The 25,235-nt window shown below is 35.2% G+C and overlaps 1 pseudogene; it reads right to left on the reverse strand.

Moving 5' to 3' along the window:
• Window positions 1-543: 543 nt before the first annotated feature.
• Window positions 544-25,235, reverse strand: part of LOC131034333 (uncharacterized) — a 31,826-nt pseudogene continuing 7,134 nt past the window's right edge.

Raw genomic sequence — 25,235 nt, forward strand, 5'->3', positions numbered from 1 at the left:
GAAGACAAAATGCAAGAGCCATAAGTTTATTACAAGTAGCATGGGAACACATCTTTTGTCAATCATGAGTTAATTACATTCTTCCACATCCCCTTGGTTGTGATATCTCAATTTATATTTTCTTTTCTATCATACAAAACTAAGTTATATATTAAAAAATGTTGGAATGATCTATAGAGTGTCAAACTCAATGCAAAACTGGAAACAATAATGATCTAGATATATGTATGAAGTGATGTTTCACATCATAAATAGGTACAAACAAAGGATAATTATCATGGCAAGAACACAAGGAGTCGTCCCCTTGGATAGAACAACAAATGAAGTCCTATAACACATAACACTAACAAGAATAATTGCAAAAAGAAACAAGGACAAAATAGAAATAAGTACCTGCTGCATTTTCTAAATGCTTAAACTAAATATTTTTTTATGAAAATCATTTCAAAAATGAATATTCAATTGTTATTTGATAGACACCATCTTGATGTCAAAGGCTTGACTTTATTAGCAATTTAGATAAAGGGGATCGAGCCTAAATGACTACCTCAATTTTTCAACTACAGTGGTAGTCAATCCAAAACCTAATGGATATAAGGGATCATAGTGCTTGTCTCCCACATTCATGGGTAGTTGATTGACATTCTTAAACTATTTTCTTGACAACTTTCCTTGAAAAGCATAATTACCAAAAATTGCATCAATCACATCTTGACCCTCAGTGTCGAGAAGCCACACTGCAACAAAGGCATACATCACTGGAACGAATTCCTTCACTACAACCAACCTTCTAGATATCAAGAGTACAAGGCATTTCAAGGAATATTTGGTCCATTGTTGATAGTATTGCCTCCATCTAAGATAATTGTCAAATTCAAATTATCTCCAAAAGTTTCTGCATATGGTTGTTCACCCACAACCACAATAGCATATGGAAAATATTTTCCTTTCACATAGTTTGCATCTAGACTTTGCTCATAAAAAATTGTGATAGAAGGACTAACAACATATTTGATTGCTTGGAGAATTGTTGTTCCTGCAAACCGTTGGGATTATGAAAGTTTAGCACAATTACTAATAAATTTATAATCTATAAAATGATAAAGCATTCTCTAATAGAGAGCCTCACCTATAGTTGTGTTACAACTTAACCCTTGCCATTGAATTGTCCATCCACCACACTAATAACCAAGATTGTCAGCATGAGCCCCTGCAACAAGAATCTTGGGAGCCTTCTTATCCAAAGGAAGCAAAGGGTGACTCCCTGCTTTCCCATTTTTCAATAGTACCAATGACTTCCTGACAACTTCTCTTGCCAAATCCCTGTGCTCCTGATATATCGAGGGTAAATGTTAGAACACATCAAAAAAAGATAATGCCAGGAGCAAGCATCAAACTTATTCCATCATGCAAATGAATGTTATGAATTATTGAAATTAACAAGGGGCTGAGATATTTGCATATGTCAGATCTTCAAAGTTTTTACTCTTAGTTTCTATTCCTAATATACTTGATCAGAAGTTCTATTTGAAAAATGGTATAAAGAATATTGAAAAATAGAAGTAGATAAAAAATACAATGGTTTTAAAGGTCTATTGATACCAAAAAATCACAATAACTAATGGCATGCACTAAACCCATTTATCATTCAAAGAATGGTAATGCATTAGAATTTATATCCATATGGCATATTTCCTTGATAGTAAAGTTATCTTTAAAAAATGGTATATATACTATTGAAAAATAACACTTGATGAAAAACAGAAGCAAATATGCAATGCATGTGAATTATAGCAATAAGGTGCAATGGTTTTAAAGGTGGTTCAAGTGTTCAAGGTTGTTGATATATAAAATCCCAATAATTTATGACATGCATTAAATCCATTTAACTTGTTCAGAGACTACAAATGAGTTAAAATTTGAATCCATATTACCTTGCTACCTAGTTGGTTGGCTAGGGTCAAGTTAGTCATAGGATGCTCAAACAAGGCCATGATAAATTTCACCGTCAAAATTATTCGTGCTGCATCATTTATTCTACTCATGGAGATGAAACCTTCCTTAATTTGGTAAGTTAGATCATTAATGAAATTTGTATAACTAAAGGGAACCATTACCTGCCAAACAAATTTGTAAAAGGAAGAATCAAGTGTATGTGAATGCCTCAGAAAAATTATAATAACATGTCCACCATAAATTAACCTTTACTTATATCTAATGTTTCAGTAAAAGGGTACTCTACAATATATTTTCTAGCAGTAGTAATCCAACAGTTTGACTAAGCAAGAAAAGAGTCTTTTTAACAACAAAGCAAGAGAAAATTGCAGTACCATGTCAATTCTTACACCTACACCTTCTAAGACAAAAAGAAAATAATTAGCACTAGCCAAGGTAGTTAGTATGTCAATTCCTTACCAATCTAAAATAACAAAGCCCTACAACCCAAAGAATGGCAACACTAAAATGCACGACTCTCAAATTTTGTATATACTGTTGTAAAAAATGTATTGATGGAAAGGATGACAAATAAAAGAAAGATTCATCATGCATATCTCAATAAGTAAAACTCAAGAGCGACAATGAATGTTAGAAACAAAGTACCTTGAAGTGAAGTTGCTTCTTTAAAACATGAGAAACAAGAAAGAAGTTAGCATGCATGTTCTCTCCATTCCAGCTAGAATATGAAACCAAAAAGGTTGAGACCCCTTTGACAATTGTGTCAAAATATGGAGCTATGTGGATACTGACTAAACCTTTGTAACTAATTATAGTGTTGTTTTCATTGATACCATTGGTTGTACCCCCATCTCCCACAAAGAAGTTACAAAGAGCAAATACAATCCATGATAGTGGTAGAGCCTGAAAACATCAATCCATGATAGGCTCCAATGTAAGGTAATAATGTAAAAGAAACAAACTTATTTCAAAAAACATAATTTAGAAATGAAGAAAGTATCAAAGAGTTGTGAGGAAGATGAAAATATTGACTCAAGACTGTGACAAGATATAGAGCAACAAAAGGTAATGAATAGATATATTTATAATAGTTTGTAGCATCTTCATTTTAAAAAGATGGTAATAGATTTATAATAGTTTGTAGCACAGATCACAATAGAAAATTCAAGATCAGAATAAGAAAACAAAAGAAATATTGTCAAAAGACACAAAAACAATAAAAAAGCATGCTACAAACAACCATTCATAGTTATTAAAGAGATCACTAGTAAAGAAAGGACAGTGAGGGCATGTCAATATGAAATCACAAAGATTGTAGAGTAGTTCACAAACTCCAAGAAAAATAAAGAAGATACAAAGTTGTAGCAATGAGAAGATATAGTCCAAAAAAGATGCATATACCACTGCCAAATCAGCAAAGTGAAGATATGTAAAAGCCAATCTATAGGATCCAAACCAAAAATCATAGTCTTCTTACACAATCAATGATGAGGAAAAGGTGTGAAAGTAGAATTAGATAATATTTTATAGTCCACATGATAATAAACAATAGTTATTGACAATGCATTAGCCTCAATGACAATGGGACAGGGTCAGATTTTATACATATAAATGATAGGTTTGTTATTAGCTGACAACTTATTATGAAAGATTGTAAAGAATACATGTTACTATAGAATATCTAAGAAGGTTTCTTGAAACAATGTATATAAAGACTGTAGTTACATGGATCTATTATGTGGAGCACTAGAGGCATGAAATTATATTAAAGCTGCAAATTGGTCTCGGAATTATATGAAAATCACACAAATGCAGTCCCAAATCTTAGTTTAGGACAAAATCATTAATATAATGGTCAATTCTTCACAATAGAGATAGTAAATAGTGAAATCAACAAAATCAAAGACCTCTTGAGACCATGCTTGGATTTTCATAATAGAGTTTTATTTTCACAATCATATAAGGAATCACAGATATCATAATCATGTATGGAAAAATATTTGAGTAGAAACTCAGCCCTATCAAAGAGCTTCAAACATTGGTAAGAAAGATACAAAGTCTTTATGATAATGGAGCAGCATGAAGCTCGCTCCAAGCACAGGTTCACTATCAAAGGGTAGAGCAATAGTTTAAGGCTAATGAGGGTATACATGAAAGTTAATGCTCAAATTTCATGATGCTATCTTGAGTCCTAGCATAATGAACACTATAAAAATCCCTTTCCCATGAAGAGAGACATGAATAATGCAAAACTTGAAAATAGTTATCTAACAAATTGCATTAAGATCTTCATTAAAGAAGAGAAGTTAAAATAGGATATGTATAATATCCTACACTGTGGTACACACTATGGTCATCTAATGATTTGTCTCTACGATAATTATTTGTATAGGGCCAAGAGAAGATCATAACAGTCCCAACTAATGCATCAATGATAAAGGGATCATTATCTTAGTCTCTTGAGATCTCCCTCAAAGTCTATGATATTATCAATTCTTAAGTGCAACACAGAGGTCACTGTATAAATCTAGATACGAGAAGATGAATTATGCATTGATAAATGGATAAAATCAGTGATGTCAACAGGGTTTACAATCTACAAAAAATAGTAATTTTTTCCTTGTCAAAGATAAATCATTGAGTTCTCAAAAGGAAATAGTGAAATTCAAATACATGAATAACAAAGCAATTTTGACAGTCACAGAGTTATTCACAGTGAGCAGAGGTATTACATCACAAAGACTAATTTATTTGTCAAGATCCAAGGTGTGAGAACAAAGGTATATAATAGGCATACACAGTCCACATACAAACACAACCATTATATATACTTGATAGTCACTTTCTTATGTGCACGGTAAGTCATTCACCAAGAACTACAGCAAATTTAAGGGGCATCCATGAAAGGTTCCTAAGCAAGATACAATCTATTATACAAGCCACAAAATTATCTTGGGTTGTTGATGCCCTATGAAAAAATTCAAAAGTATCAATAGGGGGCACATCACAATAAAATTTGTAGGCCTTCTCTTGCATTGCACTCCAAAATGGTTATGTCCACTTCTCCATCAAGTTTTTTAATTTTCCATCAATTAGGACTTGAAAATTCATCAAAGAGCCCAAGGATGAACACAACCAGAGAATGATTTCCACACGCTTCCAAGTATAGGGCCATGCAATGGTTATGTGAGTAGGTCTGAGAGACCTTTTCCATTGTAAGTGGTCGTGATTCTCCTCCCAAGGCAGCTCAAATTCATTGAATGATATATAGTTTTCAGATTTTCATTTGTAGTATAATGAAAAAATAGGTTGCAAAATAAGAACAAGATAAAAACCATTGCAGGCTAGTAGTGTTTCAATTTCCACCCAAGGGTACAAACATTTTTGCATGGTAAACATCTGTGTTTCATCCCAAGTCTATAATATGATATTGTAATCCCAGAAGAATAAATCCATTTTGCAAAATTCAACATTATTTAATTGTCACCATTTATATTTTGTACAAATTTGAGGGATTCATTGTTTTTCCCTATCACATTTTGTGATTTAATTGTTAACTTTCTAACTAGTTTGTCATCCAAATGGTTGGAAAATCCTTTCAAATCTTTTTAAGGTATTTTTTAGATTAATACACGAGATATATGGGTTTACTCATGGATAACTAAGTTAGAATCCTTTAATATTCTAAAATTGCATTTATCTTCTAATTTGTATAGATAAAGCCTAGCTAATGTATACAATTAAAATATACATTCTTAAGTAATATTTTGGTTAAGATGTTGCCAAAGGATCTCAATTAATTATATCATTTGTATGAAACTTTCAGGCTTTGTTCACCCAACTAGATATAGGAACCTATCTGCCTCAAGCTGAACCTCTCATCACTTAATTTGTTTGACAACCTGCCATGTCTACATGTGTGTAACAAAATTAGGGTCTATCAAGAACACATCCTTACACACTCTATGTGATAGTTCATCTACATGATCTACTTAAAAAAGGTGCACATCCTTGTATTATCAAACCAACATACAGATACAAAGTGGAAGCCTGAATAGGAATATACTATGCATTGGGTATGGTTTATGGTGACATACATATCCATTACTTATAAGTGTATCTAAATATAATCTTTGGGAAAGTTGAATGTCTTACCTACCTTAGTAAATTAATTCAAATTTTTTCTACCCGAACATAAGTGTGAATTATTTCTCACTAAAATTGACACCCCTAACACTTAGGAGAAATTTACCTTTAGGGATTTAGAGACTTACTATTTCGTGCACCAACACCCTCCAAGACCTTGAGGATTTTCTCACATTCCTTATCTTTTTCTTGGTCATTTGTCTATTTTTAGGTGCATTCTCACTACCTTGACAATACCAAAAATACTTTCCAAGAGTAATGGCATTCATTTTTTTTATGCTTCTATTTCATGTTCCCCAATGTAAACACACATGTTACAACTTAGATTGAAAGTAAATTATCAGATATAACCAATAGTAATATAACAACTTGCAATAGTATGCACAAGTTTTCTATGAATGCAAATAACAACTATGAATTGCTACATGATAATATTAGAGGATCCGGTTAATACTGAGAGGGGGGTTGAATCATTATTAACAATAATTTCAATCTTAAAAATTGAACTTATAAAACTTCTTCAAATCAAATATAAACCAGTAATAAACTCTTTACCATTACCGGTAATCACTGATAACCAACTGTTAAACCGGTTTATCAGAATAGCTCATTAAGTGTTCATCAATATGCATAAACTGAAAGTAAAACATAACAACACAAAAAACATTCACCATATGAACACCATGTTTTTCACGTGGAAACCCAAATAGGGAAAAACCACGATGAGAATTGGTACCTACAAAAAATGTGCACTCTTTTAGAATGCGCCCTGTTAGGATCCTAGCCCGATTAGAAGCTTACATTGATGCCCTGTTAGAAGAAGACCCTGTTAGGAGTCACTCGGTTAAGGGATTTAGATGATGAAACCTATTAAGAGCCTAGCTCGTTTAGAAGCTTACATCAATGCCCTATTAGGAGCAAACCTTGTTAGGAGTCACTCGGTTGAGGGATTTAGATGATGAGCCCTGTTAGGAGCTTTGACCTATTAGGATTAACCTCGCAAGAGGATTTAACACTCTAATATAGAGCTACCTGGTTAAGGGATTTACAATGTAAGGCCTGTTAGGACCTACCCAGTTAAGGGATTTTGACTGCTGCAATTGTTAGAGAACAACATTGAATGATTTGGGTACAACACTTAACTACTTGCTTGATCAGATCCAATTAAGCTCCAAATATGCTACTCTCTGGAAGATCTCATACTTTGGTTCGGCTTCACATTTTTCTCAAAACCACCGACACTCCAAACATCAACTATACCTTAAGACTTACAACACAGATCATCACAGATCTTTTACAACTCATTATAGATCACCATTGATCATCATATTGTTGGCATTTTTGATGATGATGTTGTGATTGTCATTGATGGACACACACTTGCTTTGAGAACACTTTTTGTATGTATGAGTTATGCTCAACTGGTATTTGTTCCAACCTGTATTATGTATTATAGTCTTTAGACTATCGGTGTTTTGTAGAAAGTGTTTACTGATCTCAAGCGATATGAAGACCTCAAGCGGTTCGAGGATCCCAAAGCGGTACAAAGAAGCAAAGCGGTTGTTATCATTTTTCCCAGTCTTCATTTTGACAAACCGGTAATTGGTAAAATATGTGAATCGGGTAATAGGTAAATGTATGAACTGGTATTACTCTATGATGAGTTACCAACTGGTATTATTTTTGTGATGAGTTATCATCCACCGACACTTTGGCGGTGATTCTGTGTCGTGTTACCAAATGTGTCCAGATGCATTGAACCTAGGAACTTGCAATGTAATCCTATTGGACCGACATGAAATCAAATTCCTTTATAAGGACATCATGTCTAGGGATTTAGAAGGAGTGAGGGTTTTAGGTGGTTGATGAGGTTCTTGCATGTGCAATCACAGAAGAAGATTAGGTCTGTGTGAAGAAATAGAGTGTGGAGATTTTGAAGACTGAAGTAATGCTTAAATGCATTAACAATGAGCTATCAAGGATCTAACCAAGCATACTGTGCTAGTATTTAGATCAGTCACTTGTTGATTACTCACATCTTCGACAAGTCTAAAACCCTTAATCGGGTAGGCCTGGCAAATCCTTTGTAAATCCTCTAACAAGGTGGTTCACAACTGTGGATCTGAAATCCTCTCACAAGGTAGTCTTTAATCAGACTTATCTCCTAACAGAGATTGAGATTCCTAATAGGATCTGTTCTGGTAAAGAACATTGTATGACCTTAACCGGTCTGGTTACTGTTTTGCAGATAGTTACTTGTAAGTTTCATCTCACCGTGATTTTTCCCATTTGGTTTTCCACGTCAAAATCTCTTATGTTATGGTGATTGTGCTTCTGTGGGTGAATGCCTTATTTGTTGTTTGGTTTGCATTTGTGTTAACCGGTTTGTTAGTAAAACTATTATACCGGTTTACTGCTAAACCATGTAAGTGTTTGAGTTCAATATTTTTTGGTATACTAATTCACCCCCCCGTCTTAGTATTCATCAATTGGTATCAGAGCCAACCTTTCTATAAGTTTAACCACTCGGAAGGAGATATGGGGGAATACATTGTGAAGGAACTTACTCATTGTCTCACTCAGACTGAGAAATCCTTTGATGAACTCAAAGTCAAATATAAAGCCTCTCTAGCAAAGAGAAGAGAGCATGCTGAAAAACTGATGGAGCTTACCAAAAATGGTTCTTCTGATGAAGCATACATGGAAGCCCTAGTTGAAGAAGTTGTAAAAATGAATGAATCTAATGCTAACCTAAGAAGGGAACTGGAAGGACTAACTATCAGAATGAGTCAAGAGCTTGAGAACCGGAGGAAATCTAAAGATCTAGTAAAAGACAAAGATCATGAGATCTCCAAGTTGAAGCAAGAAATTAGTGCACTTACTGCTCATCTCCAAGATGAACTAAACATGGCTATTTCTGAGAATGCAACCTTGAAGGAATCCAATGCTGCTATTTCCAAAGAACTCACTGAGTCAAAGGAAATACTTGCCAAATTCAATAAGAGCACTTTTAAGCTAGAACAAAAGCTTGAATTAGCAAAACAGGTTAAGAATACAAGTGGACTCAGTTTTTCTAGTTATGAGGAAGGTGAGACCTCTGGAACAAAAGATGGAGCATCAAAAAAGCAACCGGCACCAAAGGATAAAGGTAAGCAAAAGTTCAAACCTATTTGCTTTAATTGTCTCAAGGAGGGACACACTGCCAATGTATGTAGAAGTAAGGCTTACAATAATTTTCCCTACTTTCTAAACAATAAGCCTAGATCCAATAGATTCAATGGTAACTGTTATGCATGCAACAAGTTTGGGCATAGAGCATTTGAATGCAGGTCTGTTATACACAACACTGGAAGATATCCTCAAAGGAGTCAAGGAGTTTTTCCTGAATCCTCTGTGAATCGAAATCCAAACTGGTATAATGCCTATGACCATCAGTCAGATGGTGGTGGCTATCAAGCGACAACCGGTTGGAGAGAAACCTGCTTGATCTATCATGGTCGTGGTCACATTGCTGCAACATACAGAAGGAAGAATGGAAACATGAATAATGGACCATGGAGAGCTCCTGGAATGGTTTACTATCATTGCAACAAACCAGGACACCCTGCCAGAACTTGTAGAATGAGAAAGAACATATCAGATGATATACCGATCACTCCGGAAGGAAAGATTGATGTTGAAATAGTTGAAGAAGATATGAAGACAACATGGAAAAATAAACCTGAAGAAGTGTCACAAGAAGAACCGGTTTCTGCACCTAGTGTGGAAGTCGCTGAATCGACAAACTAAGCTTTAGAAAAGCTTAGGGGGAGCAAATCGGTGAAATGTTTCAAACCCCTGGTTTACACCGGTAATAGACCTTAACCGGTATGTGTTACCTGTTAATCGATAGAAGACCAAAAATAGTAAAAGGCAAATTAGGGTTTACGCCCTAATAGTGGAGCATTTATTATGGTAGGTGAAGAATTCGTTTAAAAGGGATTTTCAAGTCATTTTCACTTATCAATTTGCGAGCGAAGAAATTTTAAAGTGCAGAGCGACAAAAGGTGATTTGCCTTGCGATTCAGAGAGATTTCAAAACTTTGAAAGATGAATTCGGAGATAATATCAATCGGTCAAGTGAAGAACACAGTTGTAATCCAACAACCAAAGTAGTTTGTGGCGAAGCAGAAGTTGCAAACCCTAAATTGTGGATTTCTGAAGGTATTTATCGAAATTCTTGTTTATTCATTTATCATGGCTTCTGCATCGCACTCCAGTTCTAGTGCACCTGATGATTCAGTAGATTTCATCCAACGGAAGGCAAAATACAATGCCCTATCCCAGATACCCGCTGGTGTTATAGTTGAGGAAGGTATTTCAGATTATATTGATTGCAAAATAGGAGACCTAGGATGTCTAGTGATCCATTCTCAGTTAAGGTTATTTTGTGGGAAGGACAAAAAGATCAAACCGGAATACAGCATCTTGGAAAAGAAGAAACTTCACAATGTGGTCTATTTCCTTGAAGAATTTACAAAAGATCACATCCACATCATTCTAAGCAGAGTGCATGGTGACAAAATATATCTTGAGCAGACACATGATATCACACCGGAAGCGATTCATGTCATCACAAGTTTTTGTAACATTGGCGATGTGCCATCCCTAAGGAAATTCATCAAGCCTGAAATGACCAAGCTCACCGGTTCTATGAGCGACCAACGGGGAATGTCCATCAATACCATCAAGGATGATCTAGTCAAGTATGCTTGTATGGTGATAGGTTACCAAACATTCTATGCTAGCAGAATTAACTTTGTCTCTGCTGTAACGGTAAATGCCGCCTACAGGATGATCATGGAAGATGCCTCGTTTGATTTATGCACCTGTATGCAAAGGCAACTTTTGGTGAACCTGAAGTCTATTAAACAAGACAATGCCTTAAGATTTAAATTTGGACAACTGTTGGTAGGATTGTTCTTCTACTTTCAAGGCTACTTCCCAGGAGTGGGTGATATACAATGGTGTGCTGACCAACCAGTTACCAAGCAAATTAGAGAGAGTCTTCAAGCGGTAGGAACCAGCTATCCTAAAGTCTTGAACAAATACTTTGATGAGTTCAAACGCAAGATGAGCCAGAGGGTGAGAATATCTGGTGATATTGTCAAGAAGTATGAAGAGGACATCTGCTTTATCATCAGAGTAGATGAGTGCATAATGGAGGCAGTTGAGCCTAGAAAAGAAGAAGTGGAGCCCATGGGATATGAGGTAATGTATGACATGCTAGACGGGTATGCCTCTACCCTTCTTGCCTTACCTCTTGATCCTAAGAAGAAGAGAACCAACACCTATTTGGAGAGGGTAACACCAGTTGAAGTACCTTTAGTGAAGAAAGGAATGGCAGTGCCACCTGTATTGGCACTGGTTACCTTAGCAAGTCATAAAGTGACCAAGGGGTCACCGGAAAAGAAGAAACCGGAAGTTGCACCCACCAAGGTATTTGAGAGGAAGCGGAAGACTAAAGGCAACACACCGGACTCGGAGGATACAGAACCTGAGGTACAACCTAAAAAGACTAGGCAAACGAGGAAGAAGACAAAGACAACTAGCAATGAACTGGCATCATCAACACCGGTAAATATAGACATTTCCTCTTACATACCTTTGACACATTGTCAAAGAACTATAAAGAATATTAGGAGAAAGGTGCTAAGTGATTTGATAGATCATTTTGATGATTTTAATGACAATGAAAAAGAGGAAGTTTAATAGGAAGTTATTCAATATTTATGTATTAATGACCGGTCGCCATTAGAAATTAGATCTGTGACACCAAATTCTTTATATAATTTTTTAGATAACAAATGGCGCATTGCCATAGAAAAGGAACAAGAAATAAGAGAAGAAATATTTGCACAATATTTTCCTGATGTGTCAAATTTAGAACTTTATGAAGTTATGGAAAAGTACAAAGGCCTCTTCTTCATGAGAAGAAGAAGACTCCTGTTATTGGAAGGGAATGTCCCTAAAGTGGTAAAAGATACCCACTCGCATGCCAAAGCCACTCTAAGATTGCACCCAGTGTCTGAAGCCAACAAGAAGGCTGAAAAAGAACTGAAAACTGGAAAACCGAATGAGGTGTATGATAGTGAAGGAGAACCGGTCACCAAACAAATGGACACAATTGACGTTGATGCTTTGGATGGTGAAAATGTCACTCCGGATGCAGCAAAGGACAAGGCTGACAAAGAGAGAGTGGACAAAGAAAAACAGGACAAAGAAAAGGCTGATAAAGTGGAAGCGGAGAAAGAGAAAAAGAATAAAGAGGAAGAGGAGAAGAAGCAAAAGGAAGAGGAGAAGAAGAAAGAAGAAGAGGAGAAGAAGAAAGAGGAAGAGGAGAAGAAGAAAAAGGAAGAGGCGAAGAAGAAAGAGGAAGAAGAGAATAAGAAAAAGGAAAAGGAGAAGAGAAAAGAGGAAGAGAAGAGGAAACAAGAAGAGGAGAAGAAGAAAGAAGAAGAGAAGCAAAAAGAAGAAGATAGAAAGAAGGAAGAAGAAAAGAGAAAGAAAGAAGCAGAGGGGCAAAAGAAGGCTGAAGAGGAAAAACAAAGAGCCAAAGAGAAGGAGGAAGTGACAAAGAGCACACAAGTGGAGACCCCAAAGGCAACCAGTAGTCAAGCCAAACCAGCTGACATTACCAATCCCATTGACCTCCAATCTACAAATGAAACGGAGATGCTCCAAAGCATTAAGCTTGCCCAAGAGCGACTAGAAGCACTAAGGAGGAAGAAGGAGCAAGATGTTATTCAAACTACGGTGGAAACTCTTACCAGTTTGATACCTGGTACCAACCTCTCCAGTACCAATTCCTCTCTAGCCCAACTAAAACTTTTATGCACAGTTGTAGAGGACCAGGTGTAATGCTTGGAGGATGTTGCTAAAGCCAATGCACAAAAGAAGCATCAAAAGGCACTGAACACTGCCTTAGTGAAGAAATTAAATGAGCTCCAGCCTGAACTTCAGAAAGTGCAGAAAGACATAAGAGATGCTATGGATGAGGGGAAATTACTGCTTAGTAAGATAAGCCAACCCCATCTATTCTGTGATGATGTGCTTGCTTAGAAAGACAAACTGCAATCTGATTTGCAGGCATATATAAGCACCTTCAAGACACCCTATGATTCTTTCACCACATATGGGCAAACCGTTCACCGATTTCAACTCCAGAATACCAGAATAGAGTTGGAGATCACCAAATGGACCAGAGATTTGCAAGAACTTCAACTGGTTCTACTATCACAATTGCAAATACTTCAGAAGTGTTATCTCAATTTGGATGCCTTAACGGTCACTCAAGAGATGAGTACCTTGGACGCCATGGAGGAATAGGTATCCCAGATGCAAATGGAAAGTGAGGTTGCTACATCATTGCTTGAGTCATGGTCCTTATCCATGAAGACATTTATGCAGGATTTAAAATCAGTTTTTGATAAGTTTCACTCATTATTGTCACAAACATTTATTATATTAATGATAATGAGAAACAAGGGTTATTTTGCAATACTTTGTCATTGTTGGTAAAGGGGGAGTAGTATTTTGTATTTAAAATTTTGATGCATGTTATGTATACTTTCATGTTTATCTCTGTAAGGGAGTAGTATATATTGTATTTTTTCTGCAAAAAGGGATAGTGTATATGCTTAGGGGGAGTAATTTTGATTATGACATATTTTGTTGTAAAACACTTAGATGTCAAATTTTTTTTGAAGTGTTGCCATCAATGCCAAAGGGGGAGATTGTTAGCATTTTTGATGATGATGTTGTGATTGTCATTGATGGACACACACTTGCTTTGAGATCACTTTTTGTATGTATGAGCTATGCTCAACCGGTATTATGTATTATAGTCTTTAGACTATCAGTGTTTTGTAGAAAGTGTTTACCGATCTCAAGTGGTATGAAGACCTCAAGTGGTTCGAGGATCCCAAAGTGATATGAAGAAACAAAGCGGTTGTTATCATTCTTCCCAGTCTTCATTTTGACAAACCGGTAATCGGTAAAATATGTGAACCGGTAATAGGTAAATGTATGAACCGGTATTACTCTGTGATGAGTTACCAACCGGTATTATTTTTTTGATGAGTTATCATCCACTGACACTTTGGCGGAGATTCTATGTCATGTTACCAAATGTGTCCAGATGCACTGAACCTAGGAACTTGCAATGTAATCCTATTGGATCGACATGAAATCAGATTCCTTTATAAGGACATCATGTCTAGGGATTTAGAAGGAGTGAGGGTTTTAGGTGGTTGATGAGGTTCTTGCATGTGCGATCACAGAAGAAGATTAGGTTTGTGTGAAGAAATAGAGTGTGGAGATTTTGAAGACTGAAGTAATGCTGAAATGCATTAACAATGAGCTATCAAGGATCTAACCAAGCATACTGTGCTAGTATTTAGATCAGTCACTTGTTGATTACTCACATCTTCGACAAGTCTATAACCCTTAACTGGGTAGGCCTGGCAAAGCCTTTTTAAATCCTCTAACAAGGTGGTTCACAACTATGGATCTGAAATCCTCTCACAAGGTAGTCTTTAATCAGACTTATCTCCTAACAGAGATTGAGATTCCTAATAGGATCTGTTCTGGTAAAGAACATTGTATGACCTTAACTCGTCTGGTTACTATTCTGCAGATAGTTACTTGTGAATTTCATCTCATCATGGTTTTTCCCTTTTGGGTTTCCATGTCAAAAATCTCTTATGTTATGGTGATTGTGCTTTTGTGGGTGAATGCCTTATTTGCTGTTTGGTTTGCATTTATGTTAACCGGTTTACAGCTAAACTGTTTAAGTGTTTGAGTTCAATATTTTTTGGTATACTAATTCACCCCTTTGTTAGTATTCATCACATATGGATCATTACAATCAATTACAAATCAATCACAACCATTGAGTGATCATCGCATCTCGATATGATACAAAGTCAAACCCTTAGAACACTTTGCTAAGCACTTTGCATATTCCAAAGAAATTCACTCTCCAAACACACCAAAACATCTTTCAAACACTTCATGTAGTTTGTGCCACGTCATCATCAACAATTGAACTTGATGTAGATCACCGCCAAACCAAAAATCATTATCGATTAAGAGAATTCTTTACTGGTCCTTAAACCTTTCTTAAACCCTAGCAAAATACAATAGAAACCATAAACATGATTTTTGATAACCAAAACATGATGTGGTTCCGGTCAGATACATATTACAATGATACAAGCTCACATTCCAAACCGCAACAATTCAATCATCACCAATTGCTAGATCAAATCAAAACATTCCTTGTTTATTGGTTAAGGTCCTAATTCCTAGTTCATTGTCTATAATACCGGCAAGGCATTTCCAATAGAACAAAAAGACTTCGATGATAAAATACAACATAGTAAACATCAGTTTCCATCAATGACAACACAAATAAATGATCAAAGTCATCCGACCATACAATCTCAATCTCTTCATCACAATGTCATCACAAACAATCCTTTACTAGTTCAATCACCATTCTTGATATGCATCAGTTATGGGCATGCATTTTTTTTATGCTTCTATTTCATGTTCCCCAATATAAACACACATAGGGTCTGAAGTGCTACAAATTAGATTGAAAGTAAATTATCAGATATAACCAATAGTAATAGAACAACTTGCAATAGTATGCACAAGTTTTCTATGAATGCAAATAACAACTATGAATTTCTACATGCACAGAGTCTGGACTATTCTTTATAGTTTCAATTGACAATGCATTGTCAAATCTAACAACAAGCGATATTATGCACAACTCTACTAAAAATTGCTATTGAAAGATGATATTTCAATGCCAAAGAAGTAAATATAAATGGGTCTAATGTGATCATCAAATGTCACATCATTTTTGACACCTCTTTGTTATCAAAATGATATATAATTGTAAGCATTGATATGACTTAAAATAACAAATTTAATCAACCCAAGCACCCACTAAGCTATTTATATGTGGGCGTCATCAAGTTCAACAATCTAGAATGTTCTCCAAAAAAGAATAATCAATTAATTCTTTATACAACATGTGTACAGTTTTGTATCATAAGTTCAACAAAGATTGATCAATCTTGAGCAGCCTTATGAAGGAGAATGAGCCTTAACCCCATAAGGAAAAGAAAGACAGGTATATGAGGTCTTGAGCAGTCAATCCACATTAAAAAGATAGTCATGATCTTGAGTATAGCATGCACTCAGAAATAACAAGTAGAGATATCAAAATTGCAACAGTATATGAGGTCTTGAGAATCCATAATAGTAGTAGTGTCAAGGACTTGACCTCATACAGTAAGAAAATAAATCAAAGGATCATTTCTAGAATACAATCCAAATAGAGAAAATACAAAGTAATCAATGTTCAGCAGAGACAAAGTAATATTGTCCAAGATCATGAAGACTCATATATGAAATCACTTATCTGTTGGTATTTTGGTATGGTTTTGTCATTGATGTGAACACCTACTAAAACACTAGCACTTTGGAGATCCAACAACATTCACCGGCAAGCAAGTAACTATTGCATAGTTACTGGTATATGGTACACCGGCAGGATATAATGATCACCAAAACTTGGTAAGATATGGAAAACACTTGGTAATATCGAAGACATCGTGTGTACATCTTGTCTTAATGAATTAATCATTGGTATATTCATATTTGCATATTTGCTTTTACCGGCAAATAGGTCCAGGGTTATCCAGGGTTACATCGATAGGTTTATCTTTTCCAGATCAGCACGACATACTATGAAGATGATTAATTATTGTTGTAAATGCATTAAGCCGACATGTTCAATCGGTTATTGCATCAGATATTATATTGTTTATAAAATATTTTTATTGTAATATCTTGTAGAGCCGACCTACTAAAATTGGTCTTAGGTTATGGTATAAATGTAAGATCTTATTTGTAAGATCAAGTGTGGAATGCGAAAAAGAATTATGTGAAGGTATAAGCGAGATTAAGCAGAGCTATACATGCAGACATCATTTGAAGGTGAAGCTAGGTTTTTGTGAAAGCATATCAGCATTACACCAGTACTGAATCCAGCATATGAAGATGTTATTTTGAGCAGTACATTCTTATTGGATTTAACCATCCAATTGTAGTCAGTGTGACTCCCATTTGTGTTTGAGTAGTGAGCTCTAGGCGCTTGGCCTTTCTGCATGTACAGACCCCATTTATGTACACTTACTATCTACAGTAGTATCATCTAATTGTGGGTAAGGTTTCCCACCGTGGTTTTTCCCCTTACAGGGTTTCCACGTACAAATATTGGTGTTATGTGTTGTGGATGACTTTGTGTTTATGTTTCATGCACTAATCTTTACCGGTATAGCAATTAACTGTTAAAACTGTCTACCAACATACTTAACTGGTTTATCAGTATTAAGCATTAAGTTGGTTAAGTTGTTTTTGGTTTGAATTCATTTAACAACTGATTCACCCCCCCCCCACCCTCTCAGTTATTCTCGGGACCTAACAATTGGTATCAGAGCTTAGTCCTCTTTTGCAGAAGTTTAACAACTTGAGGAGATCCAATGTCTACTAACTATTTCAGGAAGGATAGTCCTAAACTTGATGGAACCAACTATGGCATATGGAAGATCAGAATGGAGACACATCTAAATTGCATTTGAAAGGACATCTAGGATGTTACAAAGAATGGTCATACTGTTGTTGTACCAGGTCAGCCTAGTCCAGCTAACTTCACAAAAGATGAAGAAAATGATTGCAAAGCAAGAGAAGCACTTTTGAGCACATTATCAGATCAACAAATCATGGGATTATCAGATAGGTCTACTGCTAAAGCTATTTGGGATCATTTGGAAACACTGAATGAAGGAGATTCCATAGTCAAAATTGTAAAACTTGAAAGCTTCTGGGTCAGGTATGAACATCTGAAAATGGAAGAAGATGAAAGGATTTCTGCTTTTATGGAAAGAGTAAATGAAATTGTTTTGGGTATTAAATGTTGTGGAGGAACCTTAAGTGAGGATGAAATTGTTTCAAAAGTTTTAAGAGGATTTCCACCAACATATAAGAGGAAGGTTACTGCTATAAATGAGTTAAGAACAATGCCTAATACATCAGTAACTAGGGATACATTGATTGGAAAAATTTCAGCTTTTGAAATTGAAGAATTTGGTCCTGTTGCTACTATTAAGATAGATTTGGCCTCTAAAGCATCAACATCATCTGCTCCATCATTTGACAAATCTGATTGGAAAGCCTTTTATGCAAGAGAATTTGAAGAAAGTAGGAAAGAAAATGAAGAACTTGAAGCACTATTTGCAAGGAAAATGCCTAAAGGTCCAGTTGGAAGTAAGTATGAAGGTAAAACACTCTTTAAATGTTTTAACTGCAATAAGATTGGTCATATGGCTTCGAGATGCCCTGATAGACATGCTAGACTAAGAGAAGAAGCTAGAAGAACATACAAGCCTAACCCTGAATATCAGAGATACAGATTTAAGAAGAATAAAGACAAATCTTGTTACATTGCTGATGAAGGTGTGACTGATGATTCTGATGAGGATCCAGTAGACAATGGATGGGTTTTTGTTGCTATAACAGAAGATCAACTGGCACCTACTACTCAACCAGTAGAACAAGCCCTAGCAGCTAAAGTTGAAGTAAATGATGAATGGATCATTGATTCAGGATGCTCACATCATATGACATGAGACAAAGGTAAATTCTTAAACTTTCAAGAATTCAATGGCGGTTTAGTAAGATTTGGAGATGACAAAGCTTGTTCAATCCAAGGTAAGGGTACAATATCTCTTGATGGTAATCATAACACTGATAATGTTTACTATGTTGAAGGATTAAAGAATAATCTTTTAAGTGTTGGTCAACTAGTTGAGAAAGGATTTCAGTTACAATTTAAGAATGGAAAATGCAAAATCATGAATAGAACTGGTTTAGAAATTGCAACCGGTAATCAGACTAGAGATAATATCTCTCATTTGAATAACAGTGAAAAGACATGCTTGATTGCACATATAGATGAAAGTTGGTTATGGCATAAGAGACTCTGTCATGTAAACTTTGATTGCATGGTAAAGATCAGTACTACTAAGGCAGATAGAGATTTACCTAAAATTGTCAAACCTCACAATACAGTATGTAAGGAATGTCAATTTGGAAAACAAGTTAGAGCTAGTTTCAAAAGTATTCCAGAAAAATCCAATAATACTCTTGATTTGATTCACACTGATTTATGTGGTCCAGCTAGAACTAAAAGCTTACAAGGTGATAGATATTTCATGCTAATCATTGATGACTATCCTAGAATGTGTTGGGTTACTTTTCTCAGAGAAAAATCAGAAGCACTTGGAAAGTTCAAACTGTTCAAAGCAATGGTTGAAAATGAAACCGGTAAGAAAATCAAATGTTTAAGATCAGATCAAGGAGGAGAATTCACATCTAAGTAATTTAATACATTCTGTGAAGTGAATGGAATCAGAAGACAGCTATCAGCACCTCGGACACTACAATAGAATGGAGTTGTTGAAAGGAAAAACAAAACTATCTTGGATGCAACAAGAAGTATGTTATCAGAAGCAAACCTACCACATGTATATTGAAGAGAAGCAGTCAGTACATCGGTCTATACATTCAACAAAGTTCACATCAAAGGTGAAATTGGTAAGACCCCTCATGAACTATGGTTTGGTAATACTCCTACTCTTAAATATTTCAAAATTTTTGGAAGCAAATGTTATATCAGAAGAGATGAGTATATTGGCAAATTTGATCCTAGAAGTGATGAAGGAATATTTCTTGTTATTCATCTAAGAGCAAGGCATATAGATGTTTTAACAAAAGATTGTAGAAAATTGTTGAGAGTACAAATGTAAAGATTGATGAACAATTCAGAGGAACTTCAAGGTTTATAGACTCTGAACTGGTAACAGAAATTTTGACAAATGAACCTACACTGAATCCACCAGTACAGAATGAAGATCCAGTTACCCCGGTACCATCTGAGGATTCCATAGTAATTGAGGAACAACAACAAACAAAGACACCCCGGTATGTAAGATTGAATCATTCTGAAGATTAGATAATTGGAAATAAGTTTAAAGGAGTTATGACAAGAGGAAGATTGGAAAATGAAGAGGTATGTCTTATTTCTCAAATTGAACCATCATCTGTTAATGAGGCATGTGAAGATAAATTTTGGATTAACGCTATGGAAGAAGAATTAGAACAAATTGAGAAAAATAACACTTGGATATTAGTTCCTCGGCCTAAAGATAAAAATGTAATTGGAACCAAATGGATATTCAGAAACAAACTTAATGAAGATGGTAAGGTTGTTAGAAATAAAGAAAGAATAGTGTGTAAGGGATATTCTCAGAAGGAAGGATTTGATTACAATGAAACCTTTGCACCGGTAGCTAGAATTGAGGCAGTCAGATTATTCTTGGCTTTTGCAGCACACAAGAACTACAAAGTTTATCAAATGGATATTAAATGTGCATTTTTGAATGGAGATCTTGAAGAGGAAGTCTATATTGAACAACCTAATAGATTTTCTTTGATAGATGACAATGATATGGTTTGCAAGTTAAGGAAAGCTCTGTATGGATTAAAGCAAGCTCCAAGAGCTTGGTATGCAAGATTGGATAAGTATCTTTTGAAGATTGGTTTTACTAAAGGAAATGCAGACATCAATTTATATTACAAAATAGATAATGATGACATCTTAATTATAGAAGCATTTGTTGATGATATAATCTTTGGAGGAGAAGATGGATTATGTAAGGAATTTTCTATTAAAATGCAGCAAGATTTTGAAATGTCTATGATTGGAGAAATAAAATTCTTTTTAGGATTGCAGATTTCACAGACTGATAAAGGTATATTCTTGAGTCAATCCAAGTACTTAAAAGAGTTACTTAAGAAATTCGGGATGGAGAACTCTAAACCGGTAAGCACACCTATGACAACAAATGACAAATTATCACAAAGGGATGAATCTACACCTGTTAATCCGACTAGATACAAATATATGATACGAGGTTTATTGTATTTGACACAAACCAGACCTGATATTATGAATGCAGTATGTATTGTTTCAAGATTTCAAAGTAATCCTAGAGAAAATCATGAATCAGTAGTAAAAAGGATTTTCGGGTACTTACAAGGCACTACAAATCTTGGATTATGGTATCATAGAGATGAAAATTCTGATCTATGTGCATACACAGATGCAAATTGGGCAGGAGATGTGGATGATAGAAAAAGCACCATCGGTGGAGCATTCTTTCTTGGAAATAGATTAGTTTCTTGGTTGAGTAAGAAACAAAGTTGTACATCTTTATCAACAACAGAATCAGAATATGTTGCAGCAGCAACTAACTGTACACAGGTACTATGGCTTAAGCAAATGTTGAAAGACATAAAGGTAAAATGCAAGGAACCTATTACTATCTATTGTGATAACACTGCAACAATTGATATATCTAAGAATCTGGTACTACATTCTAAAACAAAACATGTTTCTATCAAACTGAATTTTCTAAGGGAAAAAGTTGAAGCAAAGGAAATAAAACTGGTTTATGTGAATACTAAAGAGCAGATTGCAGATATTTTCACTAAACCTTTTCTTAAGGAGACTTGAGAGAATATCTCAGAGATCATCTTGGAGTCATACCCCCACCAGTAGAGACTTAGGAGGTTGATGATTGTCATCAACCGACAAAATTAACAGACAAATCTTTTATTTCGGTCTTTGATGAGGAAGCTACTTCTCAAGGGGAGTAGTTGGTATATTGAATTGATTGATATTTTGTATATGAACTTGGTTTTGTTGTTACTTTGGCATTTGATGTCAAAGGGGGAGAGATTGGTATGGAAAAACTTTGAAAAACACAAGGAAAACACATGTTGCTCCCAGGGGGAGAGATTGTTGTTTGGGAGAGGTTATTACTCTCTGTATTTATTTTGATTTCTGGTTATGATCTTTTTGGAGATTGTTGGTTTTTGGTATTTGGCATTTCTGTTTTGACACTTTGATGGTTTTTCCATCTTGTGTTGCCATCAATACCAAAGGGGGAGATTGTTGGTATTTTGGTATGGTTTTGTCATTGATGTCAACACCTACTAAAACACTAGCACTTTGGAGATCCAGCAGCATTCATCGACAAGCAACTAACTATTGCATAGCTATTGGTATATGGTACACCGGCAGGATATAATGATCACCAGCACTTGGAAAGATATGGAAAACACTTGGTAATATCGAAGACGTTGTGTGGACATCTTGTCTTAATTAATTAATCATTGGTATATTCATATTTGTATATTTGCTTTTACCGGCAAATAGGTCCAGTGTTATCCAGGGTTACACCGACAGGTTTATCTTTTCCAAATCAGCACGACATACTATGAAGATGATTAATTATTATTGTAAATGCATTAATCTGACATGTTCAATCGGTTATTGCATCAGATATTATATTGTTTGTAAAATGTTTTTATTGTAATATCTTGTAGAGCCGACCTACTAAAATTGGTCTTAGGTTATGGTATAAATGTAAGATCTTATTTGTAAGATCAAGTGTGGAATGCGAAAAAGAATTGTGTGAAGGTATATGCGAGATTAAGCAGAGCTATACACATACACATCATTTGAAAGTGAAGCTAGGTTTTTGTGAAAGCATATCAACATTACACTGGTACTGAATCCAGCATATGAAGATGCTATTTTGAGCAGTACATTCTCATTGGATTTAACCATCCAATTGTAGTCAGTGTGACTCCCATTTGTGTTTGAGCAGTGAGCTCTAGGCACTTGGCCTTTCTGCATGTGCAGACCCCATTTATGTACACTTACTATTTGCAGTAGTATCATCTGATTGTGGGTAAGGTTTCCCACTGTGGTTTTTCCCCTTACAGGGTTTCCACGTACAAATATTGGTGTTCTGTGTTGTGGATGACTTTGTGTTTATGTTTCATGCACTAATCTTTACCGGTATAGCAATTAAGTATTAAAACTGTCTACCGGCATACTTAACTTGTTTACTGGTATTAAGCATTAAGTTGGTTAAGTTGTTTTTGGTTTGAATTCATTTGACAACTGATTCACCCTCCCCCTCTCACTTGTCCCCGAGACCTAACATTATCAAGAATCAATCACCCAAAAAAGAAAAGGTCTTAGAAGAATAATCATTGTTATGATAAAGGCATAATGATAGTATAGGGTAATGAATTTGGTGAAGTAGATCTCCAGCCACAGTCATAACTGTGATAACTCAAAAGATAGTCAAAGGTAATCCATAAGCAACAATGGCTCTTCAAAAGGTATGATATGGAGAAGCACAAGAATAGTGACAAGATAATATGACAGTCATTAACAAAGAAATATATGAGTGGATAGTCATTGTAAGATAATAGCACTTTTGAATTAAATGATCTTGCAGAATAGAAGTTCATAAATATAGTACAGGGTTAAGATAGTACAAGTATAGATCTGCACACTAGAAATCATGGAAAAGATCCCAAAGAAGTCAATAACAACATTTAAGGTCATGCATGATAATTATGATATGAAAAAGCATAGTTACAACATAAATGCAGTCAAAAGCAGTGGGAGGATAGGCCACTGTTAAAAGATAGAGAAGGTCGTAGATTTTACAACAAAGATATCTATGATATTGGTATAGACTGAGAGCAACAATCATAGCAATTGTCTTCAAAGGAGAGATTAAGAAAAATCCAATATGACAGATGAGCAGTCCTTACCACTGGGACATCAAAGCGATGTCGAGCTTCAATACCACATATCAGTGCATAAGTCCATGTAACAGGAGACACAAATGGAGGAAAGATTTTGACAGTGCCAAACAATAAGCTTTTAGTTAAGTTGAAAAGACATAGTCAATAAGATCATTTATAGTCATAAAAATAGAACTATCAATAGGTGAAAGTGCATCTATGAAAAGCAAAACCTTATAAACAAGTCTCAGAACACCATGTACGAAGGCTCATCCTATCATAGTCAGTGTAAAGGATAGTATCTCTTAGAGCAACCACAGAGTCATGCAAGCCTTAATGACAGTCGCAAAAGTCCCAAACCTGCGATAGGGTTAAAGAAGTTCATTCAAAAGCAAATAATCATATAAATAGAATACAAGGACATAGAATCTTTGTGTTGCAAGTTTGAGATGCAGAATAAGACTTTAAAAATATCCATTCACAGTCAAAGAAACAAAACCTCTATGCAATTGCATTAGGAAATACAGTCACAATGAATTCATAGAGTCAAATTCTCAAAACACATAGGAAGTGCAACTTTGCTATCCACAACTTGAATGTGCTACTTGGAATAGTTGTACTTCTCTATTTTTGAGTCTATTTTTAGTGTTTTAGCTTTTTGTGAAGAAGTATAAAATGGAAACAAAGTTGATCCTTCATTTTCTTCCTGAAAATGTACCCAAAAATTCTTAAGCAAAAAAATGAAAGTGTTGTCCTATTATATAAAAAAAGTAAATTAAAAGGGTTTTGATAGTTTTTCTTCTTCTTTCTTGCACTTGAAGACAAATGGGGGAGTGATCAGACCATCCTTTATTGCTAAATGAAGATCTGATTTTATATGTTCTAGCCATGATTTTCTCAAACACAAAAAAATCAAGCTAATGTTTTAGGGAGCCCTAAATCACCTAGTATATAAATCCTCTCAAGTTGAAGTTATATAAATATTTTAAATGGCACCAAATTACATAAATTTGCAGCCTCAAAATGATTGGAAAAAATTCAAGAGAACATTTTCCCTCCCCAGTTCTCCCCATTTTTCTCCATTTTTATTAGTGAAAGTTGAAATCACCTCCAATAATGATCTCCTTAATGAGATCTAGGGTGAAAATTTTATCTTTTAAGTTTCTGTGATTTTTCTATGGGATGTAAAGATTGAAAAGTGTGCTAGAATTCTCGAAATCCAAAGAATGCAAAATAATCTAGATGGCATTATGAAGTAAATCAAAAGAGAATAGCCTACATCTCTTATTCCACCCACAAATTGAACCTCCAAATTGACTAGAAGAATCCAAAACTACAAATTC

Source organism: Cryptomeria japonica, chromosome 3 (genome assembly GCF_030272615.1).
Source record: "Cryptomeria japonica chromosome 3, Sugi_1.0, whole genome shotgun sequence".
Lineage (NCBI taxonomy): Eukaryota > Viridiplantae > Streptophyta > Pinopsida > Cupressales > Cupressaceae > Cryptomeria > Cryptomeria japonica.